This window comes from Dendrobates tinctorius, unplaced genomic scaffold (assembly GCF_039654945.1).
Source record: "Dendrobates tinctorius isolate UK_male_01 unplaced genomic scaffold, ASM3965494v1 ptg000159l, whole genome shotgun sequence".
NCBI classification, from domain to species: Eukaryota; Metazoa; Chordata; class Amphibia; order Anura; family Dendrobatidae; genus Dendrobates; species Dendrobates tinctorius.
The window spans coordinates 12,115,735-12,128,899 of NW_027361826.1; the positions used below are offsets into that span (position 1 = coordinate 12,115,735).

The 13,165-nt window shown below is 47.8% G+C and overlaps 1 pseudogene; it reads left to right on the forward strand.

The window, feature by feature from the left end:
• Positions 1–13,165, forward strand: part of LOC141052318 (neural cell adhesion molecule L1-like protein) — a 38,708-nt pseudogene that overhangs the window by 4,847 nt on the left and 20,696 nt on the right.

The following is a 13,165-nucleotide window of genomic DNA, read 5'->3' on the forward strand; positions in this document are numbered from 1 at the left end:
AAAATTGTGGTTCCAAAATTGTGCTGATGTAAAGTAAACATGTGGGAAATGTTACTTATTAAGTTTTTTGTGTGCCGTATCTCTGTGATTTCAGGGCATAAAAATTCAAAGTTGGAAAATTGCGAAATTTTCAAAATTTTTGCCAAATTTCCATTTTTTTCACAAATAAACGCAAGTTATATCAATGAAATTTTACCACTACCATGAAGTACAATATGTCACGAGAAAACATTGTCAGAATCACCGGGATCTATGGAAGAGTTCCAGAGTTATTACCTCATAAAGGGACAGTGGTCAGAATTGTAGAAATTGGCCTGGTCTTTGGGGGTTAAGGGGTTAAAATCATTATTTCAAGCTGGTGTTATATAGTATTCTAATTTACTGAGATAATGACTTTTGGGTTTTCATTGGCTGTAAGCCATAATCATCAACATTAACAGAAATAAACAGTTGAAACAGATCACTCTGTTTGTAATGACTCTATATAATATATGAGTTTCACGTTTTGTATTGAAGAACTGAAATAAATTGACTTTTTGATGATATTTTAATTTTGTGAAAAGCGCCTGTATCAGACACTGGTTGTATGATCCCAGCCAGGTTTGTTTGACTCTGAAACACTGCAACATTTCAGAGAAAAATATATTTTATATGCCACCAGAGACAAAGCAGCACGGGAGAATAGTTGGGCAGGCAGGACCATGGCGGCTTCTACAAGCCCACTCTCCTTGAGTGACACGTCTCTCCCTAGACACACACATAGGGAGAGACCTGTCAGTCACTGGCAGCAGGAGGGGAGAAGCCCCGGGGTCCCACCTGGCTGACCAACCTCTTGTGCGGCTTAGTCCCCGGAGGCTTTTAAAGTGTGTTTTTCTCTAAAATGCTGTAGTGTTTCCGAGTCAAATATACCTGGCTGAGATCATGCAGCCAGAGTCTGATACATGCTGCCCATAGATTGTTTAGGAATCCCTGCTTGATCAACCTTCTAGAACAACCCCTTCTTGATCAAAATGTTTGGCCCCCTTAAAATAATAAAGCCTATACTCACCTCCTGTGCCGGCGCCGTTTCCTCGATGTCATCACTCGTTCTCCCTAAGGCTGTGATGCGGTGTTGTGACACATGACGCCAGCGCACAATCAGCACTGGCGTCACTGTCTCCGCCTTCGGACAAATCGATCATGAAGAGGAAGTCCGGGCTGCAGCTAATCTCGGTCTTCCTCTTCATGTTCGATTTGTCCGAAGGCGGAGACAGTGACGCCAGCGCTAATTGGGCGCCGGGGTCACATGTCACAACACTGCACAAGGGCCCCAGGGAGAGTGACTGCCAACACCGTGGGAACGGCTCGGGAGAGGAGGATAATCTTTATTATTTTATGGGGGGCAAACGAGGGGTATGAGAAGTAGTCCAAGTAGTGGATAACTTCTTTAACCCTAGTCATTACAGAGCTGTTGGCCGTCTTGCCACCTCTAATATATGCATTTTGTAGCACCATAATAATTGTCTTTGGTGAAGTCGGAGATTTTCTCTTGGTTTTCGGTTACTTTACACTTTGTGTTTTTTCTTTAATACAGAATACAAGTGAAATCAAATACTTTTCTATAAATGACGTAAGCTGGGAGGATGGAGGAACCTATAGGTGCATTGGCAATACTTGGCTGGACTCTATGGAAGCTGAGAGTCATCTGACTGTGAAAGGTAAGGCTACTTTCACACATCAGGTTTTCGCCGTCAGGCGCGTTCCGGCGTCGTGCCGGATCCGGCAAATGTTTTGTAAAACCGGATGTGACGGATCCGGTTTTCTGCCGGATCCGTCTTGCGCATGACAGCCAAAACCGGATCCGTCTCATCCGGTTCATCCGGTTTTTGATCCGTTTTTCGACGGATTACGCCGGATCCGGTTTTTAAAAACGCCCCTTGTGGCCTTCCGAACGGGATTGGCTACTGAAAAACTATATATACCGTGTTCCTACAGCCCTTCTTTGACAGGTTGTAGAGGAGAAAGTGCAGGTTGGAGAGAAGAGCAAGTTACTGGCGAAGATGGATGTTGTCATTGGAAATATTTTGAAGAATTTGGCAGATTTTACAGCGGAGGCGAATCGTTTGAGGGTGATTGTTCTGGAGGAGAGAGCGAGACAGCAGCGCATCAGGCATCGTAGACGAAGTTTGTGGATCCACCCCATCACAGCCAAGAGAATGACGCATGGGGTCTATTCTACACTCTGCATGGACCTTAGACGAAACCCGGAGAAATTTTTTGGATATGTTCGGATGAAAATGGAGAATTTTGATTACTTGGTGGAGCGCATTGCACACCCCATAAGAAAATCGGACACCTATTGCCGCTTCTCTGTTTCACCCGCAGAGCGTCTGATGGTGACTTTAAGGTAAGCACATTTATTGGATATGCTCGCATCAGAGCACACTTTCACTGCAATCTTGTTGGTGGTAGTTTGTATCTCCAAGTGTTATAGCTGAGTTTTGGTATGTAATGCTGTTATTTTAAACTAATTGATTGTTTTTTAATTCCCCACAGATTTGTTGCAACTGGAGAATCCCTTTCGTCACTGCATTTCCAGTACAGACTCGGGATTTCCACCATATCTGGAATAGTGAAGCACACATGCCGTGCACTGTGGGACTCCTTAGCTGAAGAGTTTTTACCAGAGCCCACAACAGAGAGGTGGATTAAAATTTCTGAAAAGTTTCAACAGATATGTCAGTTTCCGAACTGCTTGGGCGCTGTGGACGGGAAACATATCCGCATTGTAAAGCCAGCCGGATCGGGATCGGAATATTTCAATTACAAGAAATATTTTTCAATTGTCCTCATGGCCATCGCTGACGCGGAATACAAATTTATTGCTGTTGATATTGGGGCCTATGGCCGCTCCAATGACTCTCAAGTTTTCAAACTGTCTGCCATGGGGCGTAAACTGTATGGAAACACCTTCCAGTTCCCATCCCCTAGACCGCTGCTGCAAACATCTGGTCCACCTATGCCATTTGTCTGTGTAGGGGATGAAGCCTTCCAGCTGTCAGAACACCTTTTGAAACCGTACGGTAGCAGAGGATTGTCAAGAACAAAACGCATTTTTAATTACCGCCTCACAAGAGCAAGAAGAATGGTTGAATGTGCCTTTGGTATTCTGACAGCCAAATGGCGGGTCCTATTGACTGCGATCAACCTCAAGACAGAAACTGTGGACGAGGTGATCAAAGCTTGCGTGGTACTCCACAATTTTGTTATCTGCAAGGAACCCATTTCCATTGAGGACACCTCTGAAGAAACCACCTTGCAAGATTACCAGAACATTACCACTAGAAGTTCTGTGATGGTTTCAGTAATGAGGGACAATTTTGCACTATACTTTATGTCACCTCAAGGCAGAGTACACTGGCAGGATGACAGAGTGTGAAAGATTTGTGCCCTTAACCAAACTTGTGTACCTTCTGTACCAACAGTATATACCTTTGCCAACCAAAGTTGGCTATCTTGTCATAGTCTTACTATTTTTACCTTTAGGCCACAGGTGTGTACCTGGTTGTGTTTTATGCAAAGTATTTCACCTTTTAACAAAAGTTGTGTACATTGTTAGGAAATCACCAACAATAAACACAACTTTTTAGGTGAAATACTTTGCTTCAAACACAACCAGGAACACAACTGTGGCAAAAAGCTAAAATTTATTTACCTTTTACCCACAGTTATATACCTGGTTTTGAGAACCTTTTACCTTTTAAATACCCTGTATTTAACCTTTTTTTTTAACATATTTCGCCGCAGAAAGAAATGACAGACAACCAGTGTAAACAATAATTTAACTTTTATTTACATTATTTTTTTTTTAGTAAACTGTTTTTAAATTTAAATAAACTTTTTTAATAAAGGTTTGAAACCATAAAACTGGTCATTTTTATTAAAATACACACATTATAAATTTGTGTAGTGTGGGGTGGAAATACTGCTGGAGGTGCTGCGGGACACTTCGACACTGGGAGTGTAGAGAGAGGACTGGGATCGTGGTGGGGAAGGAACAGTCAGAGGTGAAGGTGTGGAAAAAGCTAGAGAATGGGTGGACATGTGGGAGGCAGAAGAGGTGGTGGAGTGGAGGGTTGGGCAGGGACTGTAGGAGCAGATGATATTGATGGAAAGTTGTATGGGGAAGGAGTTTGGTACGGGGAAGGAGTTTGGTACGGGGCAGGTTGCTGGAAGTGGGGAGATGTCTGGTAATGGGGAGGTTGCTGGTACTGGGGAGGTTGCTGGTACTGGGGAGGTGGTTGGTATGTAATGGGAGGGGGAGGATGGAAAGTGGCTGGAGGGGGTGCAGGTGGAGGTGTAGGGAAGGTGACCTGACGGACGGACGGACTAGTCAGAGTGAAGAAGGAAAGGTTTGCACGGTGTAGGTAGGTGTCAGTTATTACAGTGGGGAAACAGCTAGGAAAGTGTAGTGGACGTGCAGTACCTTGGGTTGACCATTAGATGGCAGGGAGGAGTGTGAGCAAAGGACTTGACAACAGCTTAGGGCTTTAGAAATCGTTGGTCATGGGGAGGCGGGGTTACAGTGACAGGGGACCGGGAGAGCTATAAATACTGAGGGAGGGTTCCAGAAAGTTCCAGTCCCCAGGGGGAGCTCAAGTGACAGGTGGACTGCGACAGTCTGTGGACTCTGAGGAGAACCATACAAGGGGGACTGAGGAGAGAGAACGTCAGGGGGATGGTCCTGACAGGAAGAACCGCAGAAGGGACGAGGCACTGGGTGTAAGACACCGTATTTGACACGACGACTGAACAGTAGAAGCGCTGTTGGTTTACGGGCCTAAGGCGGCCACAGTGACTGACCTGTCAGGAGCGTCGACGAGTGAAGAGGGGACGGTGTATGCATACACGTCCCTAGTGTAAAGTGCGGTGTGTGGAAAGCGGCCCTGGAAACGGAGGGCCGTGAGGTGAAGGAAGTGCGGTGTGCTTCTGAGGCCGTCAGGCGGACGGCAAGTGAGAAATAAACTTGGACTTGTTGCACCCAGAACCTGCCTTCATCTTGTCTCTGTTTCGTCTCTGCGCGGTAAGTAGAGGGACCACCCCCCAGCTTGGCCCACCGACCCTACATTTGGGGTAGTCGGCAGGATCGCCGCCGCTAATACATCATCTTCTGCGGCAGGCCTGCCTTAAAGGATGGAGAAGGACTTGGACTGTGCTGCTTGGATTATAAATACCTGTGGATTACAACTGGCTTACCTGTGGATTACAAATTGGGAGAGCTGTGGTGACTCAGTGGTGCTGACAGAAGATCCGGGGCGGTATCAGGTGCTGCGCAAGATGGCAGCATTACTACAGCGCAGGGGAGAGGTCCGGGTGTTTGCAGTCGTGTTGGACTGGGACCCCCTCCAATGTACCCCCGTGGACAGCAGTATGTGCCCGGAGGCCGACGCTCCCATGTACTGGACCCTGGCAGATGGGTGGAAAGGCTTGCCGATGCCCCACCCCACAGAGGGAGTGACCCCAAGGGAAAGCTGGGGTGCGGCTGCTTGGCGCCATTTGATTGCTGCCCACCGGTCGGTATGAGACGCTGCGGGTGTCGGGGCATCGGCCGCCTGGAGTGGCGATGGCGGCGAGAGAATGGACTGCGCCAGAACACGTCATCCTCGGGTCCCTGGACAAGAAGCGGAGCTGGTGCGGAGCCCGTGCGGAGCGGCCGCCATTGATACCGGCGGAGAACTTCCCCATGGAGCTCCTGAGCCTGGAGGCTAGGCCTGCTGAACAACGAGTTGGAGAGTGGAGACTGCGGGAGGAGCCGCGTGGTGACGTGATGGAGACAGCGGCGCCGGGGAAGGTGAGAATTCCTCCGGCTCTGCCGGCGGCTTCACAAGCGGCCCCTATCATTCTGCCACAGCAAGCAGTCTCCAGCGTATCGGAAGGTCTGGCTGCAGAGGGCCCTATGGTATATGCGGAGTTGAGTGAGGCCCCTGCCCCCGTCCATGAGCCATCCCGGACGGAGTCATCAGGGCGGAGCTCGTTTGCAGAAGACACGGCTGTGCTCCCTCGGCCGGAAAAAGCTCCATCACCAGAACCGGCCATCACTTCGGCTCTGCTGGAAGTTTTGGATGCGGCCTACCCTGCGGCCGCGGTTATGCCAGCGTTAGAACCGGCTGCGGCCTGTTTGACAGGCCCTGTGACTCCAGCCCTCAAGGACCCGGCTGTCCCCATTTACCACCTGGCCCCAGCGGCTGTTGGGCCGCAGATATCATCGGCCGCCTTTGCCCCACACGCTTTTACAGCGAAGTCCCGCCCACCGGACTCTGGGACTGGCACGGCACCCTCCGTTTGGGTCACGGAGGTGATCAAACAGAAGAAAGTTCGGGAGCAGGAGGTAAGGAGCCTGCTCCACTCAAAGGGGGAGGCTGGCATGGCGGTGCAGAGATCACGGGGACGGCTGGTATACACCAACGTCGACAGGGGGTACGGCTTTTTCCGTGACACGACCGGCCAGAAGGTATATGTGAATGTGGCCTCCATACGGCATGGTCGGGCGCTTAAGGATGGGGACTTGGTTTCCTACTATAAAGAATACTGCCCCCGCGGGTATTATGCGGTGGCAGTGCTAGCGGAGCCCGAAGGAAGCGAACCCCCGGAAAGAGGACTTGAATGGACACCCTCAGTATTCCCAGAACTCCACGGCTGTGGGGTCCCTCACTACTGACCGCTATAAGGCGGATTGAACTGTCAGGAGTTTGCAGCAGCGTTGTGCAGGTTATAAGGACAGTTGCGTTTAAAAAAAAAAAATGTTTTGTTGTTGTTTTATCTGATGCAACTGTTTTTCTCTCTTTCTTTCTTCTTTCTATGTTCCTTGTATGGAAAGTATACGTAAATATGTTTGCCTGACAGAACGGGGATATGAAAAAGCGGAGGAGTGTCCAGGTCCAAGGGGGGAGGACGAAAGGGGATCTGCAATGTTATGTTGTTATATGTTGGTTTTAAAATTAGCAAAAGAAAATGAAAAAAAAAAATATAAAAATGGGTACTTGTGCTATTATAAAGTTGTTTAATGTATAATATGCCAAAGTAAAATGCAACAGGTCCGGGTAAGGGAAGGTCTGCGTGACCAAAGGAAAGTGTGAGATCCGGTAGGGATCTAAGAGTTGAGGAGGTCTGGGAGACCGGGATGCCGACCATGACATGTAATTGAAAGAAGGGAAAATGAGTTGGAAGACGTGAGAGAGACAGCCGTCCTAGGTCAGGTCCCCAACACCACGGACACCCCTGAAGGAGGAAGGCGGGCGCTGGTAATGATCTGGAAGGTATGAGACCTCGATCATGGCGTACCGAATAGTGGAAGGTGACAGTAGGGGAGAGTAGGGGAAGGTACACGCCATAGAGAGAATATGGGTGTACCTAGCCCAATTTGAAAGACGTTGTCATGTGGCGTGCGCGCTGGTGAGTAGCAGTAGGCTGCTCAGAGCATGGTGCTCCCAGTATGGTTCGGCCCCCCGCAGTTAGTGGGTTTGGCTCAACAGCTGGTCCGACAACAGAATGTAGGTGTAGCTTCGGAACGACAAAGGCAGGGATGACGATTGTCGAGGACGACAATGGACAAAGGAAGGGAGAGTGTAGGGAAGGTGACCTGATGGACGGACGGACTAGTCAGAGTGAAGAAGGAAAGGTTTGCATGGTGTAGGTAGGTGTCAGTTATTACAGTGGGTAAACAGCTAGGAAAGTGTAGTGGACGTGCAGTACCTTAGGTTGACCATTAGATGGCAGGGAGGAGTGTGAGCAAAGGACTTGACAACAGCTTAGGGCTTTAGAAACCGTTGGTCATGGGGGCGGGGTTACAGTGACAGGGGACCGGGAGTGCTATAAATACTGAGGGAGGGTTCCAGAAAGTTCCAGTCCCCAGGGGGAGCTCAAGTGACAGGAGGACTGCGACAGTCTGTGGACTCTGAGGAGAACCAGACCAGGGGGACTGAGGAGAGAGAACGTCAGGGGGGTGGTCCTGACAGGAAGAACCGCAGAAGGGATGAGGCACTGGGTGTAAGACACCGTATCTGACACGACGACTGAACAGTAGAAGCGCTGTTGGTTTACGGCAGGGCTGTGGAGTCGGTAAGCCAAACCTGCGACTCCGACTCCTCAATTTCCCTTACACCGACTCCAACTCCGACTCCGACTCCGACTCCCACACATATTGCTTATATTTAAGTGAAAAATTTATTGTAGTACAATGTGAACCTCAGACATTTAATCATTTTTATGATCCAATAATCAAGATATTTAGATAGAACAGAATATATATTGGTGTACTACCCGGTTTTCATTCTTTTTGGTACAGATACGATATGGATAGACAGATATGGATAAATGGATAGATAGAGCAGATTTCTAATCTGCTTTTGCTATTGAAAACATTATCTATGAGCTCAAAAACCTTTCAGGTGATGCAGTTTTTTAAAAAGATGATCAGCTTTTGCAGCTGAAAAACGTATCCTCAAAAAACACAGGAAAAACGTTGTGTGTGAATGTAGCCTTAGATCAGGAATATAACAGCCATTTATAGGACATTTCATAACTTTCCCAAACTCCTATGAAAAAATATTCAGCACATCCTGCATTGAATTACTGTACCCAATTAATAAATTATTAATTATTATATATTAATTAATTATATATTAATATATATTTTAGGAGTCGGAGTCGGTCCATTTTATACCGACTCCAACTCCGACTCCGACTCCACCAAAATGAGCACCGACTCCGACTCCACGACTCCGACTCCGACTCCACAGCCCTGGTTTACGGGCCTAAGGCGGCCACAGTGACTGACCTGTCAGGAGCGTCGACGAGTGAAGAGGGGACGGTGTACGCATACACGTCCCTAGTGTAAAGTGCGGTGTGTGGAAAGCGGCCCTGGAAACGGGGGGCCGTGAGGTGAAGGAAGTGCGGTGTGCTTCTGAGGCCGTCAGGCGGACGGCAAGTGAGAAATAAACTTGGACTTGTTGCACCCAGAACCTACCTTCATCTTGTCTCTGTTTCGACTCTGCGCGGTAAGTAGAGGGACCACCCCCCAGCTCGGCCCACCGACCCTACAGAGGAACTACTGGGGTGGGAGGAGGAGGTTGGGAGGTAACGTGCTGGAGAGCACCGTGGCACGAATGCATTACATGCATCTGCTGGCTAGGAGAGAGCGTTTCCATGCGCTCCACAACAGACCTGAAAAAGGTGTGGTTTGGCGAAGATCTTGCTTCTGAATGCATGGTTTGCAGAAGTGTCTTCACCTCCAGAATGCTGGAGTTGATCTGCTGAAAGCCTGTGGAGATTTGCTCTGACAAGACTTTTAGACAGTTCTGGAAAGATGCATTCAGATGCAAGAACTCTGGCGCATAAGTCTTTTCCTGACCCCTCTGCCGCTGCCGCCCAGTACCCGCAGGTGTACTAGCGGTGGCAGGGGCAGAAGGGTGGGGTAAAGGGAAAGCGATCTCCTCACCAGCAGCTTCATGTAATGTTGTCGGCCACGATGCTCCTGCGCTGGTGGCTGGGACAGATGGGTCGAATGTGTGGGAAGGTGCAGATGTACCGGGGCGGTCGAAGTGTCCCTCGGTGCCGGTCTCCTCAGGTATCGCCTCAGAAGGGTCCAATCGTGCAGGCTCCCGAGTGCTGCTCACCGTTCTGTGGAATAAAGAGAAAAAAAAACAATTAAAATAGTGACATGGCATGGCCCTGGCTGAAAATTTTTTTTTACATCTAAACATTTTTTTTTCACATGTGGTGTGTAATATTTACCTTCTGGTGACCATTGTATCCCGGAGGAACGACAGGGCTCGTGCGTACTTGTACTTGCTCCTGCGTCCTCCAGATCCACTCGGGGCCTGCATCTCTTTATTGAACTCCTTCTTGAAACGATCCCTCACAGACCGCCACAGCTTCACAATTCTGTCCCCTGAAACAAGAAAGGACAAAGTGGTTAGTATACAACATCAGTGTTTCCCAAACTCCAGTCCTCATGGTCCCCAGGGGTCATGTTTTCAGGATTTCCATAGTAAATAGAAATCCTGAACACATGATCCGTGGGGACCACGAGGACTGGAGTTCGGGAAACACTGGTTTACATCAAGCAACCGGTACTGTATATACTTACGCTCTTTAATCTGGGCCCGAGCATCGAGGTCCTCCCAGCGGTCCACAAGGAGCGAACAGATTTCCTCCCAGAGCCGTCGGGTAACTATCAGGTCAGCATGGCGGCGGTCAGCCATATTCCATAGCGGCTCCATAGAGTCGGGAGCACGCTTTGAAGGCTGTTAAAGTAAAAGAGAAAAATAGCAAAATTAGTCACCACACTTTAAGACATGAAATAAAAAGTGTACCAAAATTTAAAACTTAAATATTATACTTACACGCTGGTGACCGCCGCGTTGCTGTCGCCGACGACCCTGGGAGGCACTGCGAGGACCTCTTGGCCGAGCACCAGATTGGGAAGACTAGAGAAGAAAAGAAAAAAATTTATGTGTTTGGATGTTGGCATATTTGTTTGCTGTGTGATGTCTGCGGTACATTGTTTTCTATGTGTTGTGTGTAGTGTGATGTTGTGTTTCTGCGTTTGATGAAAAAATCTTACCAATTGTGAGCCCACTCCAGGTGTCTGTCCACCCCTTCCTTCTTCTTCTGGGAGCTCCTCTTCAGCTTGTGATTCCTGTTTTGAAATAAAAGGCAATGAATAGACATATATTACAGAGATGATGGATTTTGGAAATAAAAACTTACCATCAAACGCTGACGATGCGAGGGAGGGCTCCCAGAAGAAGATGTGGTGTCCTCTTGCTGGCCAGTCTCCATGGCTGTGGGTGGTGCTGCTGCTGCTGCTGCCAGTGCTGCTGCATCTCTTGGGTGGCTGTTGAATAAAGAGAAACAAAGGGCCAATGAATATCTTGATATTCCATGGCCCTAGTTTTGAGGAATGCGGGATTTGATAATTACCGTCTCTCATCTGCTGGTGGACTCCCCTCCCGTTGTTCAGCATGTTCCCTTTGCTGCTCAATTTGGGGTGGTGGTGGTTCTGATGGTGCTGCAGTGGTCTCCTGCCTTATCCTGCGCCTGGTTCCTGTCTTGGGTGGCATGTTGGGTGTGGCTGAGGGTCCCACTGTCATGCTTTTATATATGTGTGCTGTGGGCAGAGCTACTGAGCATGCTCAGGCCCAAAAAAACGGCCGGATCCGGCGCATTGCGGCGCTCATAGACTTTCATTGTGTGAAAAAGCCGGAAGCGCCGGATCCGGTGGGTCCGGCTTTTTCGCCGGAGACAAAAAACAATACAGTTGCCGTTTTTTCCAGACGCCGGATTGCGACACATTGCCGGATCCGGCGAAAACCGGACGAAACGCATGGCCATCCGGCGCAATCCGGCGCAAATGCAAGTCAATGGGGGGGAAACCGGATCTGGCATTGCATTTCGCCGGATCCGGTTTTTGTCAAAAGAGCCGGATCGCCCCTGACGGCAAAAACCTGATGTGTGAAAGAGGCCTAATATCAGTATCCAGCTCCAAAATGTAATGTGTGACTGTCAGAACTCCCATAGAAGTGAGTGAAGTGAGCCACGCGGCCACATCTCAATTCCCTGCGTCACCAGGCCTCGCTCTCACCTTTGGGCAACACATCTATATTTATAAATTATCATGTGTATATGCCATTAATGTCTGAGATCAGAATATCCATTTGAAGGGAGTCCATCAGAGCAAAATGACGGTTCAAACCAAGCACAGGCACTTCGGTACACCCTTGACGCAGCCAAGCAGTTCAGTTCCCATTCTCTACTATTTGTTTGTCTGTCAGCAAACATTTTTTGGATATCTGTTAGCTTGAAATGACTGCTCAAACCAAGCACATGTGCTTGGTGCAACTTTAGTGGGTCACAACAGTTCAGTGCACCTTCCTATCTACTTGTTTTCTATCTGCCTCCACCCGCCTCTTCCTTGATTAACAGTTCTGTCTTTATAGAACCAGAGGAGGATGGAGAGTCATGGAAAACAAGCAAGTTGGAAGGTGCACTGAACTTTTTTGGCACACCAGGGTGCATGCACCAAGCCCTTGTGCTTGGTTTGAACAGTCACTTTGTGCTGACAGACCCCATGTCAACAGCCGTATTATGAAACATTGTCCGAATAAGTAATATGTTGCCTATAGCTTACTACAAACCCACACTGTACCTCCATATGCACATAAGTTTTGCTGCTAAAAAAAATTTAGTGCCTCTTAGAAGGACAATATGGCAGCACAAGGAGGGTTAACAACTTTAACAACTTGGCAATAGTATTTGCTAAGTACTAAATAACTTTAGTTTAAAGATGATAAATAGGTAATCCATATTGTTCATATTTCATAAAGAATTTCTTTATCCATAGATGTTCCAATGCCGCCTGAAAATGTGCAGCTTTTGGAAAAGGAGGACCGTAGCGTTACATTGTCCTGGACACCAGGTGACAGTCACAACAGCCCCATTTCTGGTACGTTACTATTATTGTTTTTGTTATATTGTTTTATTCATAAGGCACCAACTTGTCCCCAAGTGTGAATGGACGGTTGCTCGGGCTTGCACAGTGCCTCTCAGGCAATGCCCATGTCACTGACCAAAGCATGAGTGCCAAGGAAGAGTCCAGCAGCGGGTGATGAGAGTTATAATGGCTTCATACAGGCAGTTTTCAAAGCAAGGATGCAGTGTATTTTGAAAATGTTACATACAGTCATGGCTGAAAGTGTTGGCACCCTTGAAATTGTTCCAGTAAATGAAGAATTTCTCCCAGTAAATTATTGCAATTACACATGTTTTGTTATACACATTGTTATTTCCTTTGTATGTATTGGAACAACACAAAAAAACAGAGCATAAAAGTCAAGTTGGATATCATTTCACACAAAACTACAAAAATGGGCCGGACAAAATTGTTGGCACCTTTGCAAAATTGTGGGTAAACAAGTTTGTTTCAAGCATGTGATGGTCATTCAGATTCACCCGTGGCAAGTAACAGGTGTGGGCAATATGAAAATCACACATGAAATCAGATAAAAAAGGGAGAAGTCAAATATGGTGGAGGTTCAAAAATATTTTGGGGTTGCTTTGCTGCCTCTGGCAGTGGATGACTTAACTATGTGCAAGGCATCATGAAATCCGAAGATTACCAAAGGAA